This window comes from Aquarana catesbeiana, linkage group LG05 (genome assembly GCF_042186555.1).
Source record: "Aquarana catesbeiana isolate 2022-GZ linkage group LG05, ASM4218655v1, whole genome shotgun sequence".
Classification (NCBI taxonomy): Eukaryota; Metazoa; Chordata; class Amphibia; order Anura; family Ranidae; genus Aquarana; species Aquarana catesbeiana.
This window is the reverse complement of record NC_133328.1, coordinates 75,338,137-75,357,575: the sequence shown is the minus strand read 5'-3', so window position 1 is coordinate 75,357,575 and position 19,439 is coordinate 75,338,137. Positions and strand designations below refer to the sequence as shown.

The 19,439-nt window shown below is 41.5% G+C and overlaps 1 long non-coding RNA gene across 1 annotated transcript in view; it reads right to left on the bottom strand.

Moving 5' to 3' along the window:
- The window catches only part of LOC141145805 (uncharacterized), a 125,097-nt gene extending 107,249 nt beyond the window's left edge, over positions 1-17,848 (bottom strand). Inside the window, exon 1 of the long non-coding RNA XR_012244649.1 lies at positions 17,698-17,848. This is a non-coding gene — a long non-coding RNA (uncharacterized lncRNA). The remainder of the gene's footprint in view (positions 1-17,697) is intronic.
- Between the last annotated feature and the right edge of the window lie 1,591 nt (positions 17,849-19,439).

Sequence of the window (19,439 nt, the reverse complement as noted above, 5' to 3'; positions counted from 1 at the left end):
CTGCCCTCGCGTCGTATCTGGTCCGTCGGACCAGCATACACACGAGCGGGCTTTCCGTCGGACCAGCACACAGACGAGTGGACTTTCCGCCCGAAACTGAGTCCGGCGGATAAATTTAAAACAGGTTTCAAATCTTGGTCCGGCGGACTTTGGGGAAAAAGTCCGCCGGAAAAGTCCGCTGGCGCCTACACACGGGCGGATTGTCCGGCACACTCTGGTCCGCCGGACCAAGTCCGCCGGAAAGTCCGACCGTGTGTACGCGGCATAAGAAAAAAATGGGGCTGAGAGATGAAGGTACACTCTGCATAGCTCAATGAGGAAAACTTTGAGAGATGATTGGAGGAAACAGCACACAGGAACAGAGCTAAGGCTGTCAATCTGCTGGAGGTCCCTCCCCTGTCACCTTTTTTCTCTTGGTGTCAGGAAAACAGATCTGAATTGATTCATACAGGTGGTAGAGGAAGGAAGCAGCAGACAGAAATGACACCTTGTGCTCTGGATTGAGACAAGCACACACTATAGAGGAATATGCTTTGTTCATATTTCATGTCTGAGGTTTACAGCAGCAAAAACATTTAATAAAATAAAAAGTATATAAGATTTTGAGATTTGGAAGAATAAAAAGGATTTATTTTGAGTTATGTAGTTAAATACAATTTTCTTTTTTTAAAGTTTGGTGTTATTTTAAAGCCGGCAGAATTTTTTTTTAAAGTCAGCAGCTACAAATACTGTACTGACTTTTAATATTAGGACACTCACCTGTCCAGAGAGCCCGCGATGTCGGCACCCCAGTTGATCTTCGGATCGGATGTCTGGTGCAGCCGCCGCCATTCCTGGTAAGGGAACCAGGCAGTGAAGACTTTTGGCTTCACAGCTGGCTCCCTACTGCGCATGCGCGAGTCACGCTGCACGTTCTAAGTGGTCCCTGCTGTCTTCTGGGACCTGTGTGTCTTCCATAAGACAGCGGGGGGAGGGGGATTTGCCAGACATTGCGTAGATTTCCCCCGGAAATGGGAACAAATACCTGGATTTGACAATGTATCTGCTTCCCCCTCCCCCCTGAAAGGTGCCAAATGTGACACTGGAGGGGGATGGAATCCAGACAGAAGAAGTTCAATTTCTGGGTGGAACTCCGCTTTAACATGCTTTATAAAAAAAGACTACCATAGCAATATTCTAACATTGAAATTTTTGCAAGCTTATACAAGCAAATCCCATATGACTCTGCTAATCAAATCCACATTTAGATAACTCCACTTCTTTTTCAGTCTTGCAAGAGTCATGGTTCTTCCACCATGATTACTAAACAAAACACTTAAACATCATACAAAAACTACATATAATCCGATGGGACTTTTGAGGCACAAAATGTTACATAAAATTATTGTTTTATTAATTCATATTTATAAAATTTTGCAAAAGCCTCATCATTACATATACAAAATATTATAACATCACAGTACAAAACCATGATAACATTTTGACAACACAGTGTATCATATCCAAGAGTGATGATCCTAAGGCTCGACATGTTTCTTGGACTTAGTCCACTTCTTCAGGAGCCATTGATATATTTATGCACCAATCTAAACAGAATAATATCTATTCTATATATGAGCATATTCTATTATTATCATAATATTATTGTGGTACTTCAGGCCATCAACCGTAATGTATATTTGCAAAAACAGAAGGAAAAGAGATGCATTTATCAAGGTATATGTGTTATATGGCTGTTTAATGTTCATTGAGTAATTCCAGGGTAATGCTTCACTTAACCTTCCCTTGAAAACCTTTGGGTTTTTTGGGACAGGTCTCTGCAGTTACAGATTTTGCATGTACAGTGCCTTGAAAAAGTATTCATACCACATTTTGTCGTGTTACAACTAAAAACGTAAATTTATTTTATTGGGATTGTATGTGATACACCAACACAAAGTGGCACATAATTGTGAAGTGGAAGGAAAATGGTTTTCACATTTTTTACAAATACATATGTGAAAAGTGTGGCGTGAATTTGTATTCAGCCACCTTTACTCTGATACCCCTAACTAAAATCTGGTGGAACCAATTGCCTTCAGAGGTCACCTAATTAGTATATAGAGTCCACCTGTGTGTAATTTAATCTCAGCATAAATACAGCTGTTCTGTGAAGCCCTCCAAGGTTTGTTAGGTAACCTTAGTGAACAAACAGCATTACAAAGGCCAAGGAACACACCAGACGGGCCAGGGATAAAGTTGTGGAGAAGTTTAAAGCAGGGTTAGGTTATAAAAAAATATCCCAAGTTTTGAACATCTCATGGAGCACTGTTCAATCCATCATCCGAAAATGGAAAGAGTATGACAGAACTGCAAACCTACCAAGACATGGCCATCCACCTAAACTGACAGGCTGGGCAAGGAGAGCATTAATCAGAGAAGCAGCCAAGAGGCCCATGGTAACTCTGGAGGAGCTGCAGAGATCCACAGCTCAAGTGGGAGAATCTGTCCACAGGACAACTATTAGTCGTGCACTCCACAAATCTGGCGTTTATGGAAGAGTGGCAAGAAGAAAGCCATTGTTGAAAAAAAGCCATAAGAAGTCCCATTTGCAGTTTGCGAGAAGCCATGTGGGGTACACAGCAAACATGTGGAAGAAGGTGCTCTGGTCAGATTAGACCAAAATTGAACTTTTTCGCTTAAAAGCAAAACGCTATGTGTGGCGGAAAACTAACACTGCACATCACCTTAAACACACCTTTTTGACCCCAGATCTCATATTTAAGAGGTCCTGTCATGCTTTTTTTCTTTTACAAGGGATGTTTACATTCCTTGTAATAGGAATAAAAGTGACACAATTTTTTTTTTTTTTTTTTTTAAAGAACAGTGTAAAAATAAAAAATAAAAGGTAAAATAAATAAGAAAAATAAAAACGCTCCCCGTCCAACCGAGCTCGCGTACAGAAGCGAATGCATACGTGAGTAGCGCCGTATATGAAAAGGGTGTTCAAACCACACAGGTATCATCGCGATCGTTAGAGAAAAAACAATAATTCTAGCCCTAGGCTTCCTCTGTAACTTAAAACATGCAACCTGTAGAATTTTTTTAAACGTCGCCTATGGAGATTATTAAGGGTAAAAGTTTGTCGCCTTTCCACGAGCGGGCACAATTTTAAAGCATGACATGTTGGGTATCAATTTACTCGGTGTAACATCATCTTTCACAATATAAAAAAAATTGGGCTAACTTTACTGTTGTCTTATTTTTTAATTTAAAAAAGTGTATTTTTTTTCCCAAAAGAGGGGGCTTGCAAGACGGCTGTGCAAATACGGTGTGACAGAAAGTATTGCAACAACCGCCATTTTATTCTCTGAGTTTTTTGGGGGTTCAACTGTGTTTACTCTTTTTAAATCATAATCACAACAGAAACTACCCAAATGACCCTGATCAAACGGTTACATATCCCAGTTCTTAATACTGTGTAATACTGTGTATTGCCCCCTTTAACATCAATGACAGCTTGAAGTCTTTTGTTGATGAGGCTCTTTATCTTCTCAGATGGTAAAGCTGCCCATTCCTCTTGGCAAAAAGCTTCCAGTTCCTGTAAATTCTTGGGCTATCTTGCATGAACTGTACGTTTGAGATCTCCCCAGAGTGTTCAATGATATTGAGGTCAGGAGACTGAGATGGCCAGTCGAGAACCTTCACTTTATTCTGCTGTAGACAATGACAGCTCGACTTGGCCTTGTGTTTTGGATCATTGTTATGTTGGAATGTCCAAGTACGTCCCATGCGCAGCTTCCTGGCTGAAGAATGCAAATGTTCATCCAGTATTTTTTTATAACACACTGCATTCATCTTGCCATCAACTTTGACCAAATTTCCTGTGTCTTTGTAGATCACATATCCCCAAAACATCAGTGATCCACCTCCGTGTTTCACAGCCTTGGTGACTCCTCTCCAAATTAAGTGTTTATGGTTGTGGCCAAAAAGCTCAATTTTGGTCTCATCACTCCACATGACTTTGTGCCAGAAGGTTTGAGGCTTCTCTCTGTGCTGGTTGGCGTATTTTAAGTGGGATACTTTGACCTTTTATACACACACTAATTACAAGCAAACAGATCACAGGTGAGGATGGTTACCTTCAATAGCCATTCAAACCCCTTTGTGTTAACTTGTGTGCATGTTATCAGGCCAAAATCACCAGGGTATGTACACTTTTGATCAGGGTCATTTGGGTAGTTTATGCTGTCATTATTATTTAAAAAGAGTAAACACAGTTGATTGATATTAAATGGTTTCAGCCAAACACTAACCATGAGTGAAAGAAATGCTTTTGTGTTATCATTCATATTCTCGGAAAAATGGCCAAGAAATCATACATTCTGCCAGGGTATGTAAACTTATGAGCACAACTGTATAATAAATATTATTATGTATACCCAATATACTCTGGTTCGATATAAACATGATTATACAAAACAATTCATGATTCTGAAAAAGAGATTAAAATATAAAACACATGGTTGCCATGACATAGCATCTGGGGATGGCTCCGCCATTCGTGATTCCAAAAAATGATGTAAAAAACATGATAGCCATGACGTAGTAGTGGAACTTTAGTCAGAAAATTAAGTCCTGCTAGATCACCTCAGACTGGCCCCTTTTGCAGGTATAGCTACTGTACGTAAAACATTAAAAATAAGTGCCTATACTGTTTAAAATCCAGTAATACACTGTCTCACCCTGCTCTGACCATACTCAGTTGCTCTGCATTTTTAGGCACTGCCAAATTTATAGAGGCCGATCTGCTGACAGCCTTAAAGCAGAATTAAAGATCCTATCCTTTACAGCCAAGGAAGCTGCTTCTGTTTGATCTGCAACTGCCATGGTGCTGCACATGTGATCAGTTATGACACCAGCCATTTGATGGTTTGACAGTTTGGTTGAGGAAACAAGCAAATGTGACAGTTAGCAATCCCGGCATTCCAGGAATGTATCCGTTTTTTGAAACCACTAAATTGAATGGTTTACTTATGCTTTATGATTTACTTCTGCTCTGCTGCAAAATGGCAGCCTCCAGTAAGAAGAAAAAGGAGCAATACTGGAGGCAATTTACACTAATGTTGGTAGCATAATTATTACCGTGAAATGTATGTTCCTTGCTGAAGAACAATATTTTTTATCAAGTTGTTATGGGTAAAGTTCTGCTTTAAGGTACTTAATACTTTAACAACTTCCCACTACTTGTTCCACTCACCCCAAACCCTAAGAACTTACCTAACTCCTGTCACCACTCCAGCACTGTCCCAGATGCAGCACCGCTCCTCTCACTTCCTGTTTTCACAGGAGACATAGGCTTCTGCTGCTGTCAGTCAGGCTCCTGTAATAATGGAGTGGGGGGTGTCACCTGCCAGAGCTGTGTGTGTCTATAGATGTACACAGCCTATTTTAGCAGTGCATGCGCATGGGTGCCTCCTGAGCACCCAACTTGCTAAGGAGGCACTCAAAGGAGGGAGGAGTGGAAAGTGGTGGTGAGGGCTGCTAGGAGAGGAGGTAAGGGACCTTTCTGTGCAACATCATTGCGAAAGCCTATTTTTTTTTTTTAAGCTTTTAGTATACTTTGACTTCAAATTTTCAACTTAACAGCCAGCTAATAGACATTTTCAGAGGGAGACATCAGCAAGGACAGCCTTCGCATTTCTTTGGTGACAGGCCTCCTTTTAGTGTTCTGACCTGATCAGCATCCTCTGGGTTTTATATTGTACTAGCTCAGAGACGATTTAATGATCTTTAACAGTTTGGGAACAACATGAAATACTATTCTGAACACTCCAACTTTTTTCTTTTTTTTTGCTTGGTAAATTGTTCAGTTGTTATGTTTTTAAAAAGGATACAAATAAATGCCTTTATAGCTGTGAGCTTGTGAATGAAATGTATTTACCAAGCTGACATTTTATCTGGTTGAGGAAGCAGCTGGCCACTCTCTGTCCCCTCCGAAGCCGCTGTTTCCTGTCCGCACAAGTCATATTTTATCAGCAAAGCATCTGTTTCCTTTCCTGTATCACGTTAGCTAGTTTGTCATTATTTTTTGTTAATAGGAAGTTTCCCTTTGCCTCTGTTGATATTGCCGTTGTATAGTTTCGGTATCCCATTTTCCCCAGCTGCGTCTATTTTTAGCTATTGTAACTTTTTTTCCTAATAAAAATGCATTTCCAACCTGTGCCTTAACAATAGCTCATTAAAGGACACAGAACTATGTCTAAACATCCTTTTATGTGTTTTTTTCTGAGGATTTAGGCAAAGATTATTTTTTTTATTAAACCTGATCATTAGGATATGATGTAGTTTTCCGATGTAGTTTAGTGGTTAATAAATTCAGTAATTCTATATCTTTAAACTTAAAGCGGAACTCCACCCAAAAGGGAAAGTTCTGCTTTAAGTCCTCCTTCCCGTGACATTTATAATGTAGTTTTTTTTTGGGGGGGGGGGGTGAAGTGGGTACCCAGGTTTGTCAGGTACCTGCTTCCACTTCTGCTTGGAGTGCCTAGGCGACCTGAGCCTAAGTTCCCACCCCCCTCCCCGCAGTCTTCTGGAATACGTCATAGGTCCCAGAAGACTGCAGGACCAATCACAAAGCTCAGCATAGCTCACTCATGTGCAGTGGGCAGCCGGCTGTGAAGTCGAAAGCAGCATAGCCAGCTGCCCACAGTTAGGATGCCAGCACCATGAAAAACTAGCTTGGGTGAGGATGGCACTGGATCCCTGGACAGGTAAGTGTACTTTTATTAAAAGTTAGCAGCTACAGTATTTGTGGTCACTGACTTTTAATTTTTTCCAGTAAACCTCCTCTTTAAAGAGAAACTCTTAAGGATTAGCATTTCTGCCTGGCAGCACTAGGGTTGTCGGTTCGAATCCCAACCACAGCACTACTTGCACAAAGTTTGCATGTTCTCCCTGTGTCTGTGTGGGTTTCCTCCAGGTACGTCAGTTTTCTCCCACAATCCAAAGACATGCTGATAAATTATTTGGCTCTGCTCTAAATGGGCCTTAATATGTGGGTGTATAAATGTGATTTAGATACCTTACAATGTAAGCTCCTTGAGGGCAGAGACTGATGTGAATGTACAATATATATTTAAAGTGCTGCGTAAAGTGTCGGTGATATATAAAATACAAGTAATAAATAAATAACTTAAACCTGGAATTTGTGCTTAAATGAGGCTGAAGCAGAAGCCAAAGACTAGTCACCAGTATTTCCTTTGGCCTCCGTGCAAATGATTACTTCCTTATGACAGACTTACCATGCCTTGCACTGTAAATTCAATTTACTAGAGGCAATTAGGCTAGTTATTTTGAAAGTGAATTTGCACTTTGCAAAGGAATGCTCACTTAGTTTACTTAATGTGGTAAAGATTCACTTTGCAAAGAACACTTAATTACATGCAAGGAAAAATAAAAACTGCATTTTTACTTGCACGTGAGGGATGGTTGATGAAAGTCAGCAGTGCTTCACCTCATTCACTAAGCTCTTTGGAAAATGTCCTTCCAAAGTACAACTTCAATTGAAAATAAACAGCAGTTTTGCCTTTAGTAAATCAACCCCCGTGCATTTATGTGGAGGTGACCATCTTGGTAGAGGCAGGTATTTGCCACCTCATGTCAAAGACTCCAGCAAGGTGAACAGTAGTGACATTACCAAATCTTACTCCACATCTCAGGAGACTAGCAGTCAGAGGCAGTAATGCCAAAGTTCTCATGCTGCAGATATACAACTTGTGGCTACAGAACAAGACAAAAGGTAAATTGTTCAGAGTATTACAGTGTGGCCAGACAGGGAGAAAAGTGAATAGAATTCTAGAATGCATCACTAGAGGGATCACCAGCAGAAGGAAGGAGGTCCTGATTCCCCTATATAGATCTTTAGTGACCATTGCACTGTGTTCGTATCTTTAGTTAGAACTTGTTTAGAATACTATGTCTAATTATGGAGACCTCACTTACAAAAAGATATTGATAAGATAAAATGAGTCCAGAGATGGGTAAGGAGGGATAAAACATATCAGGAGAGACTTGAGGATGTACAGTCTGAAGGAAAATTGTTTTATTTTCAGTATATTGATTTCAAGGAAAGCAGGAATCCAAGATTTCAAAGATTTCAGATGTCTCCAAATAAAGGGTAATCTGTTAGATTCACCTAAGATTTGTAGACCATTGTCTTTCCTCATTTATAAAGAACATTTGTCATCATTATGTGTCGACACATTAAAAATTTCTAAAAGATTTAACAGTATATGGATCTTGTTTTTACGTTCAGTACTCTTCTCTGAGCTGGCCACTCAGCTGTCGGCTAATTGCCAGCTCCTTTCTCTCCTCAGTGACTCAGCTGATGATGATCTGCTCGTCAGTCCTGGCTACTTAAAGCTGTCCAGCTCACTTCATCTCTGCCTTCGCCTTTGGTCACATCTCAGAGACTTTCTCCTGCGTTCCTGTTGAAGACTTGCTCAGCTGATGTCCCTTCTGGCTCCTGATCCTGCTTGCTGTACTACTACGTTGATCTCTGGCTCTCTGACATTGGCATTGGCTGACTACTCGATCTGGTTACTGAACTCTGGCTATGTATTGACTACGCTTACTCTGTTTACCCTTTTATTATTATTAAACAAGTGTGATTACCTGTACTTCTGTCTCGATCTGATTCCTGGTTTCTGACGGACTCCGCAGGGGGCACCTGATGTAAGGACGGACTCCGCTGGGGGCACCTGATGTAAGGACGGACTCGACTGGGGGCACCTGATGGCATCTGGTGGCAGGCAACATGGCAGGTGACACGCTCAGGGCTCCCACTGACTCTGCATTATGGTGAGTTGAATGATTTCATTTTATGTTACAATGTAATAATAGAAATAATGCGCTTAAATCATCCTGACACCATAACAACCATGGTGCTGGGATGATTGAAGTGCTAACACCCGGTGTTTGAAGTATCTTTATCTGCTGATTGTTAAACTTTCTAGAATACACATATTTATATTGTTGTGTAAGATCTGGGCCTGCTGTCTCTCCTTCTCCCTCCATCCCTCATTCATCTCAGGTGCTAACCTCATCCCCTTAGAGCCACACCACTTAAGCCATGCCCACTATGTAGCTGAAACCATGCCCATTTTTGCCAAGTGGGAGGGGTCAAAAAGGAAGGGCGTCTGGCCCCCCTCCATCCTAAAACTTCACTGGCCGCCACTGCCTGGAAGTGATGGTTTGGTTCCCACAGAGCCCTGATCTCAACATCATCAAGTCTTTCTGGGATTAGAGAAAGAAGAATTTGAGACAGCCTACACCCACATATCTGTGATTGGGTCTCCAAGATGTGCCAACTTCTTTCAAAAACTGTGTGCAAGTGTACTTAGAAGAATTGATGCTGTTTTGAAGCCAAAGGGTGGTCACACTGAATATTGATTTGATCTAGACTTCTCTTCGGTTTATTTACTTTTCATTTTCTTAATTAATATAAATAAACTTTTAACACTCCTATTTCTGAAAGCATTCTTAATTTACACAATTTTTCACAAATACCAAAAACTTTTGCACAGTAGAACTACAGAGGTGTGTGATCTGTGAGCTGGCAGCTGCTGACATACCTTTTCCCTGGAATTACCTATACAGTAGAGTTATATTTCTTCACCTTTATCTGGGACATATCCATGCTTAAGCATGGAGTCTTCTACCATTCTCTGCAGTTTTTTCCTTGCTGGGATATGTAGGTGCTGCCCATGTGACTGGCAACACATAATTACATTTTTAGCTCCAATGTTCCTCCTGAAGAAGTTGGATGTTAGTCCAAGAAATGTATAGAGAGCTTTAGATCTTCCTACTACAGATTTACACTTGTAAATATGTCTGCTAGTGATTAGATGTGGTAGACCCAAGGGGGGTTCCAGGCGAATACCTGTGGGTGAAAGCTCCATTGTCTGCTTCCAGGGCTGATCATTTACAGGCAATCGCTGCTTGGGCAATTACATGTGAGCAGCAGTGAATAGCTGTGGGAGCTCTCAGCCCCCAATTGCTTTCAATAGGCTTTTTCCCACAGCTTATTTCCAGGAACCCCTGCTTGGTCTCCTGCATCAAATCGCTAAAGACCCCATTTGTAAGTGTGACTCGCTATTATAATTAGTATCTGAGTGGCCTAAAAAAATGAAAAACAGTTGGGCAAATATGAAGGTTCAATAACTGATTATTTATAATTGGCATTAATATGGTCTATACTTACTGAGATCAGTATATTTTATCTATAATAGTGATTTGTAATAACTTTAATGAACATGAAATAAAAATATATTATTTAATAAGTGTCATAAGATCTATCAAATAACTTAAAAGTCTCTATTGATTTTAGGTTTTCTATGAGCATTACCATGGGATAATGTTACACTTGGCTCTGATGGTACATTCATACACTTCTTAACGCCATTGTATATTCTTTACGATACACTTCTGGCTGGGCAAAGCTGCGCTCTGTTTACATCTTGATTGTGGATGTGATGCTGGCTTACCTGGGAGCAGCAGCAGCATTCATTTCTTAGTATACTGATGGATGCCTACATTTTGTTACCTTTTCAGCCCAGTAAGTGAAATAATTTTTTTTACCTTTTCAGCCCATAAGCCTTACAACCTTTCTTTTGAATTCCTCCTATATTGATTTTGATTGGACAATACTATAGTTCAACAGAATTCTATTGCAAAGAATAGGTAATTAACACTGTGCAGTTCTGCACATTGCAGGGCAGATCAAACCCAGTCTGAAGTCGAGGGGAACCCTGATATATGCGTGACTGCAGATACACCAAAAAAAAAAACATTTTAAGATATATTTGTCTAGTGAAGTCCTGGAATTTCTTTACATGATTTTTATTGTTTATTTATTTAAGGTACTTATATAGCACTGTCAATTTACGCAGCGCTTTACATATACATTGTACATTCACATCAGTCCCTACCCTCAAGGAGCTTACAATCTAAGGTCCCTAACTCACATTCATACATACTAGGGACAATTTAGACAGAATCCAATTAACCTACAAGCATGTCTTTGGAGTGTGGGAGGAAACCAGAGTACCTGGAGGAAACCCACGCAGGTACAGGGAGAACATGCAAACTCCAGGCAGGTAGTGTCGTGGTTGGGATTTGAACCAGTGACCCTTCTTACTGCTAGGCGAGAGTGCTACCCACTACACCACTGTGCCGCCCAAACCATTTATGTGATGCAATCCAGTGCAGGCAAACAGCACTGCATCTGTGATTAGTTTGGGGCGTCGTTAACTTGATATTGACACCCACAGCGGATCGAAAACACAATGCATATGTGTGAACCTAGGCTAAATGTTGTTCTGCTATCCCTTTCCCATCCGTGCGTGGACTGGGAGAGGGAGGGACAGAACAAGGGTAGGTAATTTATAATGGAGAGGGGATATCACTATCTGCTTTCTATTATATTCAACTCAGTTACGTACACAGAGGCCAAAATTTTACAGCCCATTCAAAAAACAGGGAGGGATGGGGGGGGGGATGGGGCTTGGTGTGGAGCCTCCAATGTGCTACAGAGTCTGGTTCGAAATTTAGCTGGTTGCCTGGGGATTCAACTTTAAAATGTGTATACACCATGGACATTGTTGACTTTTTCAACATGTTTAAATAGGCATTATATCTTTATTCAGACAGTGCCTAAAGATAAAGGCGATATGCACAAATGACACATAAAATCATAAAACTGACATGGAGTAGTTATTCTTATAATCTAATTAATGAAAATGCTAATTTGTCATTTGGAATAAAGTAAGTACACCCCTACATTTACTACCAAATCAATTAAATCAGAATCAGGTGTTCCAAGTGTACAACCTCCTTAGGGAGTGTGCAGATGGAACGTTAGAGCCAGTTCACACTAGATCATGGCGTTGGAAAGGCACATTCTATGCACGTTTTCTGCACCACACTCAAATGCACTGCTCTTGCGATCTGCTAGGGGTGCCAATGTATTTTGTAACGGCACCCTAAACGCATATTACAAATGCAATGTATTGCAGATACCAAATTACATGCACTACATTTTCTAGGTTCCAGTGCACAGAGCTCTCTAATTATTTGAAATCAATCACTGTAAGAAAAATAATATGCAAATTAAATATAAATATATTTTAATCAACTGCTAAATTTGTCAGGGATGGGATCAGCACATTTAGCCCAAGAAATTATGGTTTAATGCTAAAAGAAGTCTCCAAGAATCCCCAAATTACACTTTGGGCTCTGCAGGTAAATCTTGCAACAGTTATGCCTCGTTTCCACTGAGCGGATCAGTTTGGTTCGGTTCGGTACGCTATTTTGGGTGTTTGCATTATGAAAGCGGCCCATACAAACGAACCGTTCCATTCAGGGTCCTGCTTCAAATGTGGGGCCATAGAAAATGGAAGGGTTCGGTTAGGGCGGAGCTATGATACATTCCACTGATTGGCTGACAGAAAACCCTCTGCTGTGCTATGCTGAGGCATTTTTTCTAAACCCTGTATGGCCCCTTGTGGTCCCACTTGCAGTGGAAACGCTCACCAGAATAGACCGGACCATTCTAGGCCATTCAAACTGTACCGACCCGAACCGATCCGCTCAGTGGAAACAAGGCATTAGTGTCAAAGTGCATGCTCCTACAATCAGAAAGAGATTACTCCAATTTAACCTGCATTGGAGGTGTGTCAGGAAAAAAGAACATTAGAGTGAAACTAAAGTCTGACATGGAACAAACAGGCAAAAACCAGGCCTTCTGGAACAATGTGTTTTAGACTGATAACTCAAAGATATACTTGTTTGGCCAGTATAACTATTTGATGCTGTCACGCTTACCCTTAAAGTGGATGTAAACCCAATGTCATCCATTCTAAACTACTGCCATAGGGGTTATCTATAAGGATATACATGCCACCTAGATGTATCTTTACCTGTCAAATGTCTCCCCTCTGTCTGTTATGAGACCCGAAAAGCTGCAGATTCTGTGGGTGGGTCTGTTGTCTGGACCTCAGTGGGTGGAGTCGTGATGTCAGTAGACTCCCCGCCCACCTCTACACTCCCCTTGTCAATATGCATTTTCTCCTGTGTATTTCTTACACTGAACTTCTGCTATGATCTCTAACATCCAGTGAAAAGACAGGAAAGTAACCACATGACTTCAGAATGCCAAATCATGCTGAGGTGTGGAACAGCCAATCCTTGCAGAGCTGCTGAAGAAAGGAGTGGGGGTGGGAATTAAAAAATAATGCATGTAGTAGGCTAGTGCACGAGATATGTAAATCACCTGTCACTCACAGCAAGGGGGAGGATTTGGCAAAGTTTTTCTCTGTTTGTCAAGTTTTATCTCACTGAACAACAAAAAGAGGATTGCTCAGAGCTGGATTAACTGTGTGGCAAGACAGGGCATGTATGAACTAAGCAAAGCAAACAGGTACTTGCGATTGGAAGACAGGCAGAGTGGTTCAATGACAGTCCAGGTTCAAGGCAGGCAAGGTTCAGAGAATAATCAATATCCAATTTGTGGTCGTCAACGAGGGAATCCAATCTAGCAGAGCAGGGCAGACAAACAGGGAGCCTGGAACACATATTACACATATTACACATGCTATCACAAACATGAGACTGCAGGCTTGGCTAGCTTAAAGCAGGTTTAATCTCCACCCAGAGACTGACCACATGAATCACCTTGCAGGTGGACACACTGGACAGGCAGAGAGAACATATCACAACAAAGCCAGGATGCTGGAATGAGATCAGCAACAATCAAAGAACAGAAGCATTTACACACGCCTAACAGGTGCAGACTGAAGACAGCATTTCTGGAAAAGAACAAAATTCCAACTGTGAAACATAGTGATGGAAATGCTTTGGTTTGGGGTTGGTTTGTTTCCCCCGGGTCTAGGCTGCTTTCAGTCACAAGGTCAGCTATGAGTTCTCCAACATATAAAAGTGTGCTTCAGGGGAATGAGAGCACTAGCAAGTCCAACAGGGAATTGCTTGAAAAGAAGACACAGAGGGTTATAGACTGACCTAGCCAAAGTTCATATTGAAATTTTGTGGGACTTGAAATGAGCAGTTCCATCCTGCAACTAAAGGTATTTTGCATGGAGGATTGGGCAAAAATATCACAGATTCACTGGTGGGAAGTTATTCAAAATGCCTACAAAAAGTAACTTCTGCTGAACTGGGCCAATAGCATATGCACCTTTTCCACAGTATTATTATTATTATTATTATTATTATTATACAGGATTTATATAGCGCCGACAGTTTACGCAGCGCTTTACAACATTAGGGCAGACAATACAAGTACAATACAATTCAACACAGGAGGAATCAGAGGGCCCTGCTCGTTAGAGCTTACAATCTAGGAGGGAGGGTCAAGTTATACAAAAGGGTAATAGCTGTGGGGGATGAGCTAATGGAGAAAATAGTCCAGTTGTTAGATGGAGGCAGGATAGGCTTCTCTGAAGAGGAAAGTTGTCAGGGATCGCCTAAAGGTGGATAAATTTGGAGACAGTCTGACAGATTGGGGTAGTGAATTCCAGAGGATGGGTGAGGCGCGGGAGAAGTCATGGAGGCGGATATGGGAGGAGGTGATGAGGGAGCTAGAGAGCAGGAGGTCCTGGGAGGAACGGAGGTGGCGATTAGGTTGGTATTTTGAGACTAGGCTAGTGATGTAGCTGGGGGCAGAGTTGTGGATGGCTTTGTAACTTATTGTTAGTATTTTGAATTTAATTCGTTGGGTGAGTGGTAGCCAGTGGAGGGATTGGCAGAGAGGGGTAGCAGACACTGAGCGGTTTGTAAAGTGGATGAGTCTGGCAGCAGCATTCATGATGGACTGAAGGGGGATAGTCTATTTAAAGGTAAGCCAACGAGGAGGGAGTTGCAGTAGTCAAGGCGAGAGATAACCAGGGAGTGAATCAGGAGCTTTGTGATTTCATTGGTTAGAAAGGGACGTAGTTTAGAGATGTTGCGGAGGTTGAGGCGGCAAGCTTTGGAAAGCGATTGGATGTGGGGCCGAAAGGAGAGTTCAGAGTCCAGGATAACACCTAGCACCCTGACATGTGGGGACGGGTGGATGGTTTTGCCATTGCTCTTGACAGAGAAGTCAGGGGAAGAGGCACATGGGGGAGGAAATATTATAAGCTTGGTTTTGGCCAAGTTGAGTTTGAGGAAGTGGTGTGACATCCATACAGATATGTCGGTTAGTAAGTTAGTGATGCGTGAGGAGACTGATGGAGTGAGTTGAGGGGTGGAGAGATAGATTTGTGTGTCGTCAGCATAGAAATTATATTGAAAGCCATGAGAGGCTATCAGCTGACCCAGGGAAGAGGTGTAGATTGAAAATAAAAGAGGTCCGAGAACAGAACCTTGGGGGACCCCAACAGAGAAGGGAAGAGGAGTGGAGGAAGTAGAATTGTAAGTGACACTGAATGTGTGTTGGGATAGGTGAGATGAGAGCCACTGAAGAGCACAGTCACGGAGACCGAGGGAGTAAAGTTTTTTGAGGAGGAGGGGGTGGTCAACCATGTCAAAGGCAGCTGAAAGATCCAGAAGTAGGAGTACAAAATAGTGTCCGTTGGTTTTTGCAGTTAGTAGGTCATTTGTGAGTTTTAAAAGAGCAGTTTCTGTGGAGTGTTGAGGGCGAAATCCATCAAGGGGATCAAGAAGGTTGTTTTTAATGAGGTGGTCACTCAGTTGGTCGTAAACCAGGCGCTCAAGTAGTTTAGAGGAAAAGGGGAGCAAGGAGATAGGGTGTAGGTTGTTAAGATTGGTAGGGTCCAAGGATGGCTTTTTAAGTATGGGAGTGACCAGGGCATGTTTTAGAGCATTGGGGAAGATGCCAGAGGTGAGGAAGAGATTGAAGATGTGGGTTAGAGAGTGTAGTATGGGGTCAGAGGGCGACCGTAGCATTTGAGAGGGAATAGGGTCCAGGGGACAGGTGGTTAGGTGGGCGATAGAAAGGAGTTTAGCAACTTCGTCTGTAGTAGCAGATTTGAATAGGGGGAGTGTCAGTTGTACCTGTTGACATGGGGTCTTATGCCGCGTACACACGGTCGGACTTTTCGTCTACAAAAGTCCAACGGACGCTGACGGACTAAAGCTGGCTGGTAATCCGATCGTGTGTGGGCTTCTCCGGACTTTCAACGGACTTTTTTAGCCTCAAATCCGACGGACTTTAGATTTGAAACATGCTTCAAATCTTTACGTCGTAAGTACGACGGACCCCGAAATCCGCTCGTCTGTGTGCTAGTCCGACGGACAAAAACCCATGCTAGGGCAGCTATTGGCTACTGGCTATGAACTTCCTTATTTTAGTCCGGTGTACGTCATCACGTACGAATCCGTCGGACTTTTGTGTGGTCGTGTGTAGGCAAGTCCGTTCGTAAGAAAGTCTGCCGCAAGTCCGCCGAAGGTACGTCGGAAGTCTGTCGGACAGGCTGTCGGACTTTTGTAGACGAAAAGTCCGACCGTGTGTACGCGGCATTAGCTAGGGGAGATACCTGTAGAGTGGAGATTTCATCACGGATTGTATCAATCTTGTTTTTGAAGTGATTAGCGATCTCCTGGGCAGTGAGTAAGTCAGTGGGTGGAGGCGGTGGAGGACAAAGTAGAGAGTTGAAGGTAGAGAAGAGTTTACGGGGACTGGATGAAAAGGTGTTAATAAGAGTTGTAAAATAGGTTTGCTTGGCAGTGTGGAGGAAATAGTATTTTTGGAGGGCAGATTTGTATTTTTTGAAGTCTTTGAGAGACTTAGTCTTGTGCCACAGACGCTCAAGAGCGCGACTATGTTTTAGTACCGGATTATATTAATATTTTTGAACAATAAAGGCAAATTGTCTTTGTATTTTCATTCAAGTATAGCATCTTTATCTGTTGGCACTTGAATGTAGAATTACTGTTGGCCAGTTCAAAAAAGTCATCAATGTCTATGGGTTGTATTACTTTTTTATGATTCTCTCTCTCTCTCTCTCTCCCCCTCTCTCTCTCTCTCTCTCTCTATATATATCTATATATATATATATACATAAATTTTGTATATACAGTGTATGTGTATTTTAGATATATGTATATATACTCGATTCCTTTTTAAAATAATAGTAGGCAGCATTCATTTATAGACTTGCAGGCTTATTTTCACAGGTTTCTATGGCAACCACCATTCAGTGCAACTTAACCTACATCCAATGTATCCTCTTTATCTCATTTTCAGGTTTGACTCAATTGTCACCTTGTTGCCAAGCAACATAGTACATCTTCTGCTCAGCTGCTGTGATATTGATTGTTTGTTCACAATATGGAAGTTTTATTTTGTACAATGGTTTAAAGTGATTATCACTCAGTGTTTATTTCCATAATGTGCACATGACACCCATGCAATTACTTGTTTTGGAAATATACCAGCTTCATGCAGCTGTTTCATAGACATGACTGCAACATAAAACATGAAAATGATATTTTTAGCTGCAGTAGAAATTATATTGCATATGAATAAGCAATATATACTATGACCTCTATGTGTAAAAAAGTCTCTTTTGCATTATCATTGTAATTGCAAACAGCTTCTAATTGAATCTTTACCTAATACATGTGCCATTTATGATTAGTTTATTTTATGCATAAACACAGTCTGAAATATAAAAATAGAAAATATGTGCTATTTACCTGGCAGGGTGATATTTCTTAAAAAGGGTCAGTGCTAAAGTTGATCATTCAGGGTTTGGTAGATGTCAGCAGGATGAACCCACATTAGCTTCTAATCTTTCACAGGTTCCCACATGATTTTTCTGCACAGGGTTTCCTAGCTCCACCTGTCTGCATTAACCATTTAGAGGGAGATCCCTGATAGATTTTTAAATATACAGTCAGGTCCATAAATATTGGGACATCAACACAATTCTAATCTTTTTGCCTCTATATACCATCACAATGGATTTGAAAGGAAATGAACAAGATGTGCTTTAACTGCAGACTCTCAGCTTTAATTTGAGGGCATTTACATCCAAATCAGATGAAAGGTGTAGGAATTACAACAGTTTGTATATGTGCCTCCCACTTTTTAAGGAACCAAAAGTAATGGGACAATTGGCTGCTCAGCTGTTCCATGGCCAGGTGTGTGTTATTCCCTCATTATCCCATTTACAAGGAGCAGATAAAAGGTCCAGAGTTCATTTCAAGTGTGCTATTTGCATTTGGAATCTGTTGCTGTCAACTCTCAATATGAGATCCAAAGAGCTGTCACTATCAGTGAAGCAAGCCATCATTAGGCTGAAAAAACAAAACAAACCCATCAGAGAGATATCAAAAACATTAGGTGTGGCCAAATCAACTGTTTGGAATATCCTTAAAAAGAAAGAACGCACCGGTGATCTCAGCAACACCAAAAGACCCAGAAGACCATGGAAAACAACTGTGGAGGATAACCGAAGAATTCTTTCCCTGGTGAAGAAAACACCCTTCACAACAGTTGGCCAGATCAAGAACACTCTCCAGGAGGTAGGTGTATGTGTGTCAAAGTTAACAATCAAGAGAAGACTTCACCAGAGTGAATACAGAGGCTTCACTACAAGAAGTAAACCATTGGTGAGCCTCAAAAACAGGAAGGCCAGATTAGAGTTTGCCAAACAACATCTAAAAAAGCCTTCACAGTTCTGGAACAACATACTATGGACAGTTGAGACCAAGATCAACTTATACCAGAGTGATGGGAAGAGAAGAGTATGGAGAAGGAAAGGAACTGCTCATGATCCAAAGCATACCACCTCATCAGTGAAGCATGGTGGTGGTAGTGTCATGGCGTGGGCACGTATAGCTGCCAGTGGAACTGGTTTTCTTGTATTTTTTGATGATGTGACTGCTGACAAAAGCAGCAGGATAAATTCTGAAGTGTTTTGGGCAATATTATCTGCTCATATTCAGCAAAATGCTTCAGAACTCATTGGACGGCGCTTCACAGTGCAGATGGACAATGACCTGAAGCATACTGTGAAAGCAGTCAAAGAGTTTTTTAAGGGAAAGAAGTGGAATGTTATGCAATGGCCAAGTCAATCACCTGACCTGAATCCGATTGAGCATGCATTTCACTTGCTGAAGACAAAACTGAAGGGAAAATGCCCCAAGAACAAGCAGGAACTGAAGACAGTTGCAGTAGAGGCCTAGCAGAGCATCACCAGGGATGAAACCCAACGTCTGGTGATGTCTATGCGTTCCAGACTTCAGGCTGTAATTGACTGCAAAGGATTTGCAACCAAGTATTAAAAAGTGAAAGTTTGATGGATGATTGTTAATCTGTCCCATTACATTTGGTCCCTTAAAAAGTGGGAGGCACATATACAAACTGTTGTAATTCCTACACCGTTCACCTGATTTGGATGTAAATACCCTCAAGTTAAAGCTGAAAGTCTGCA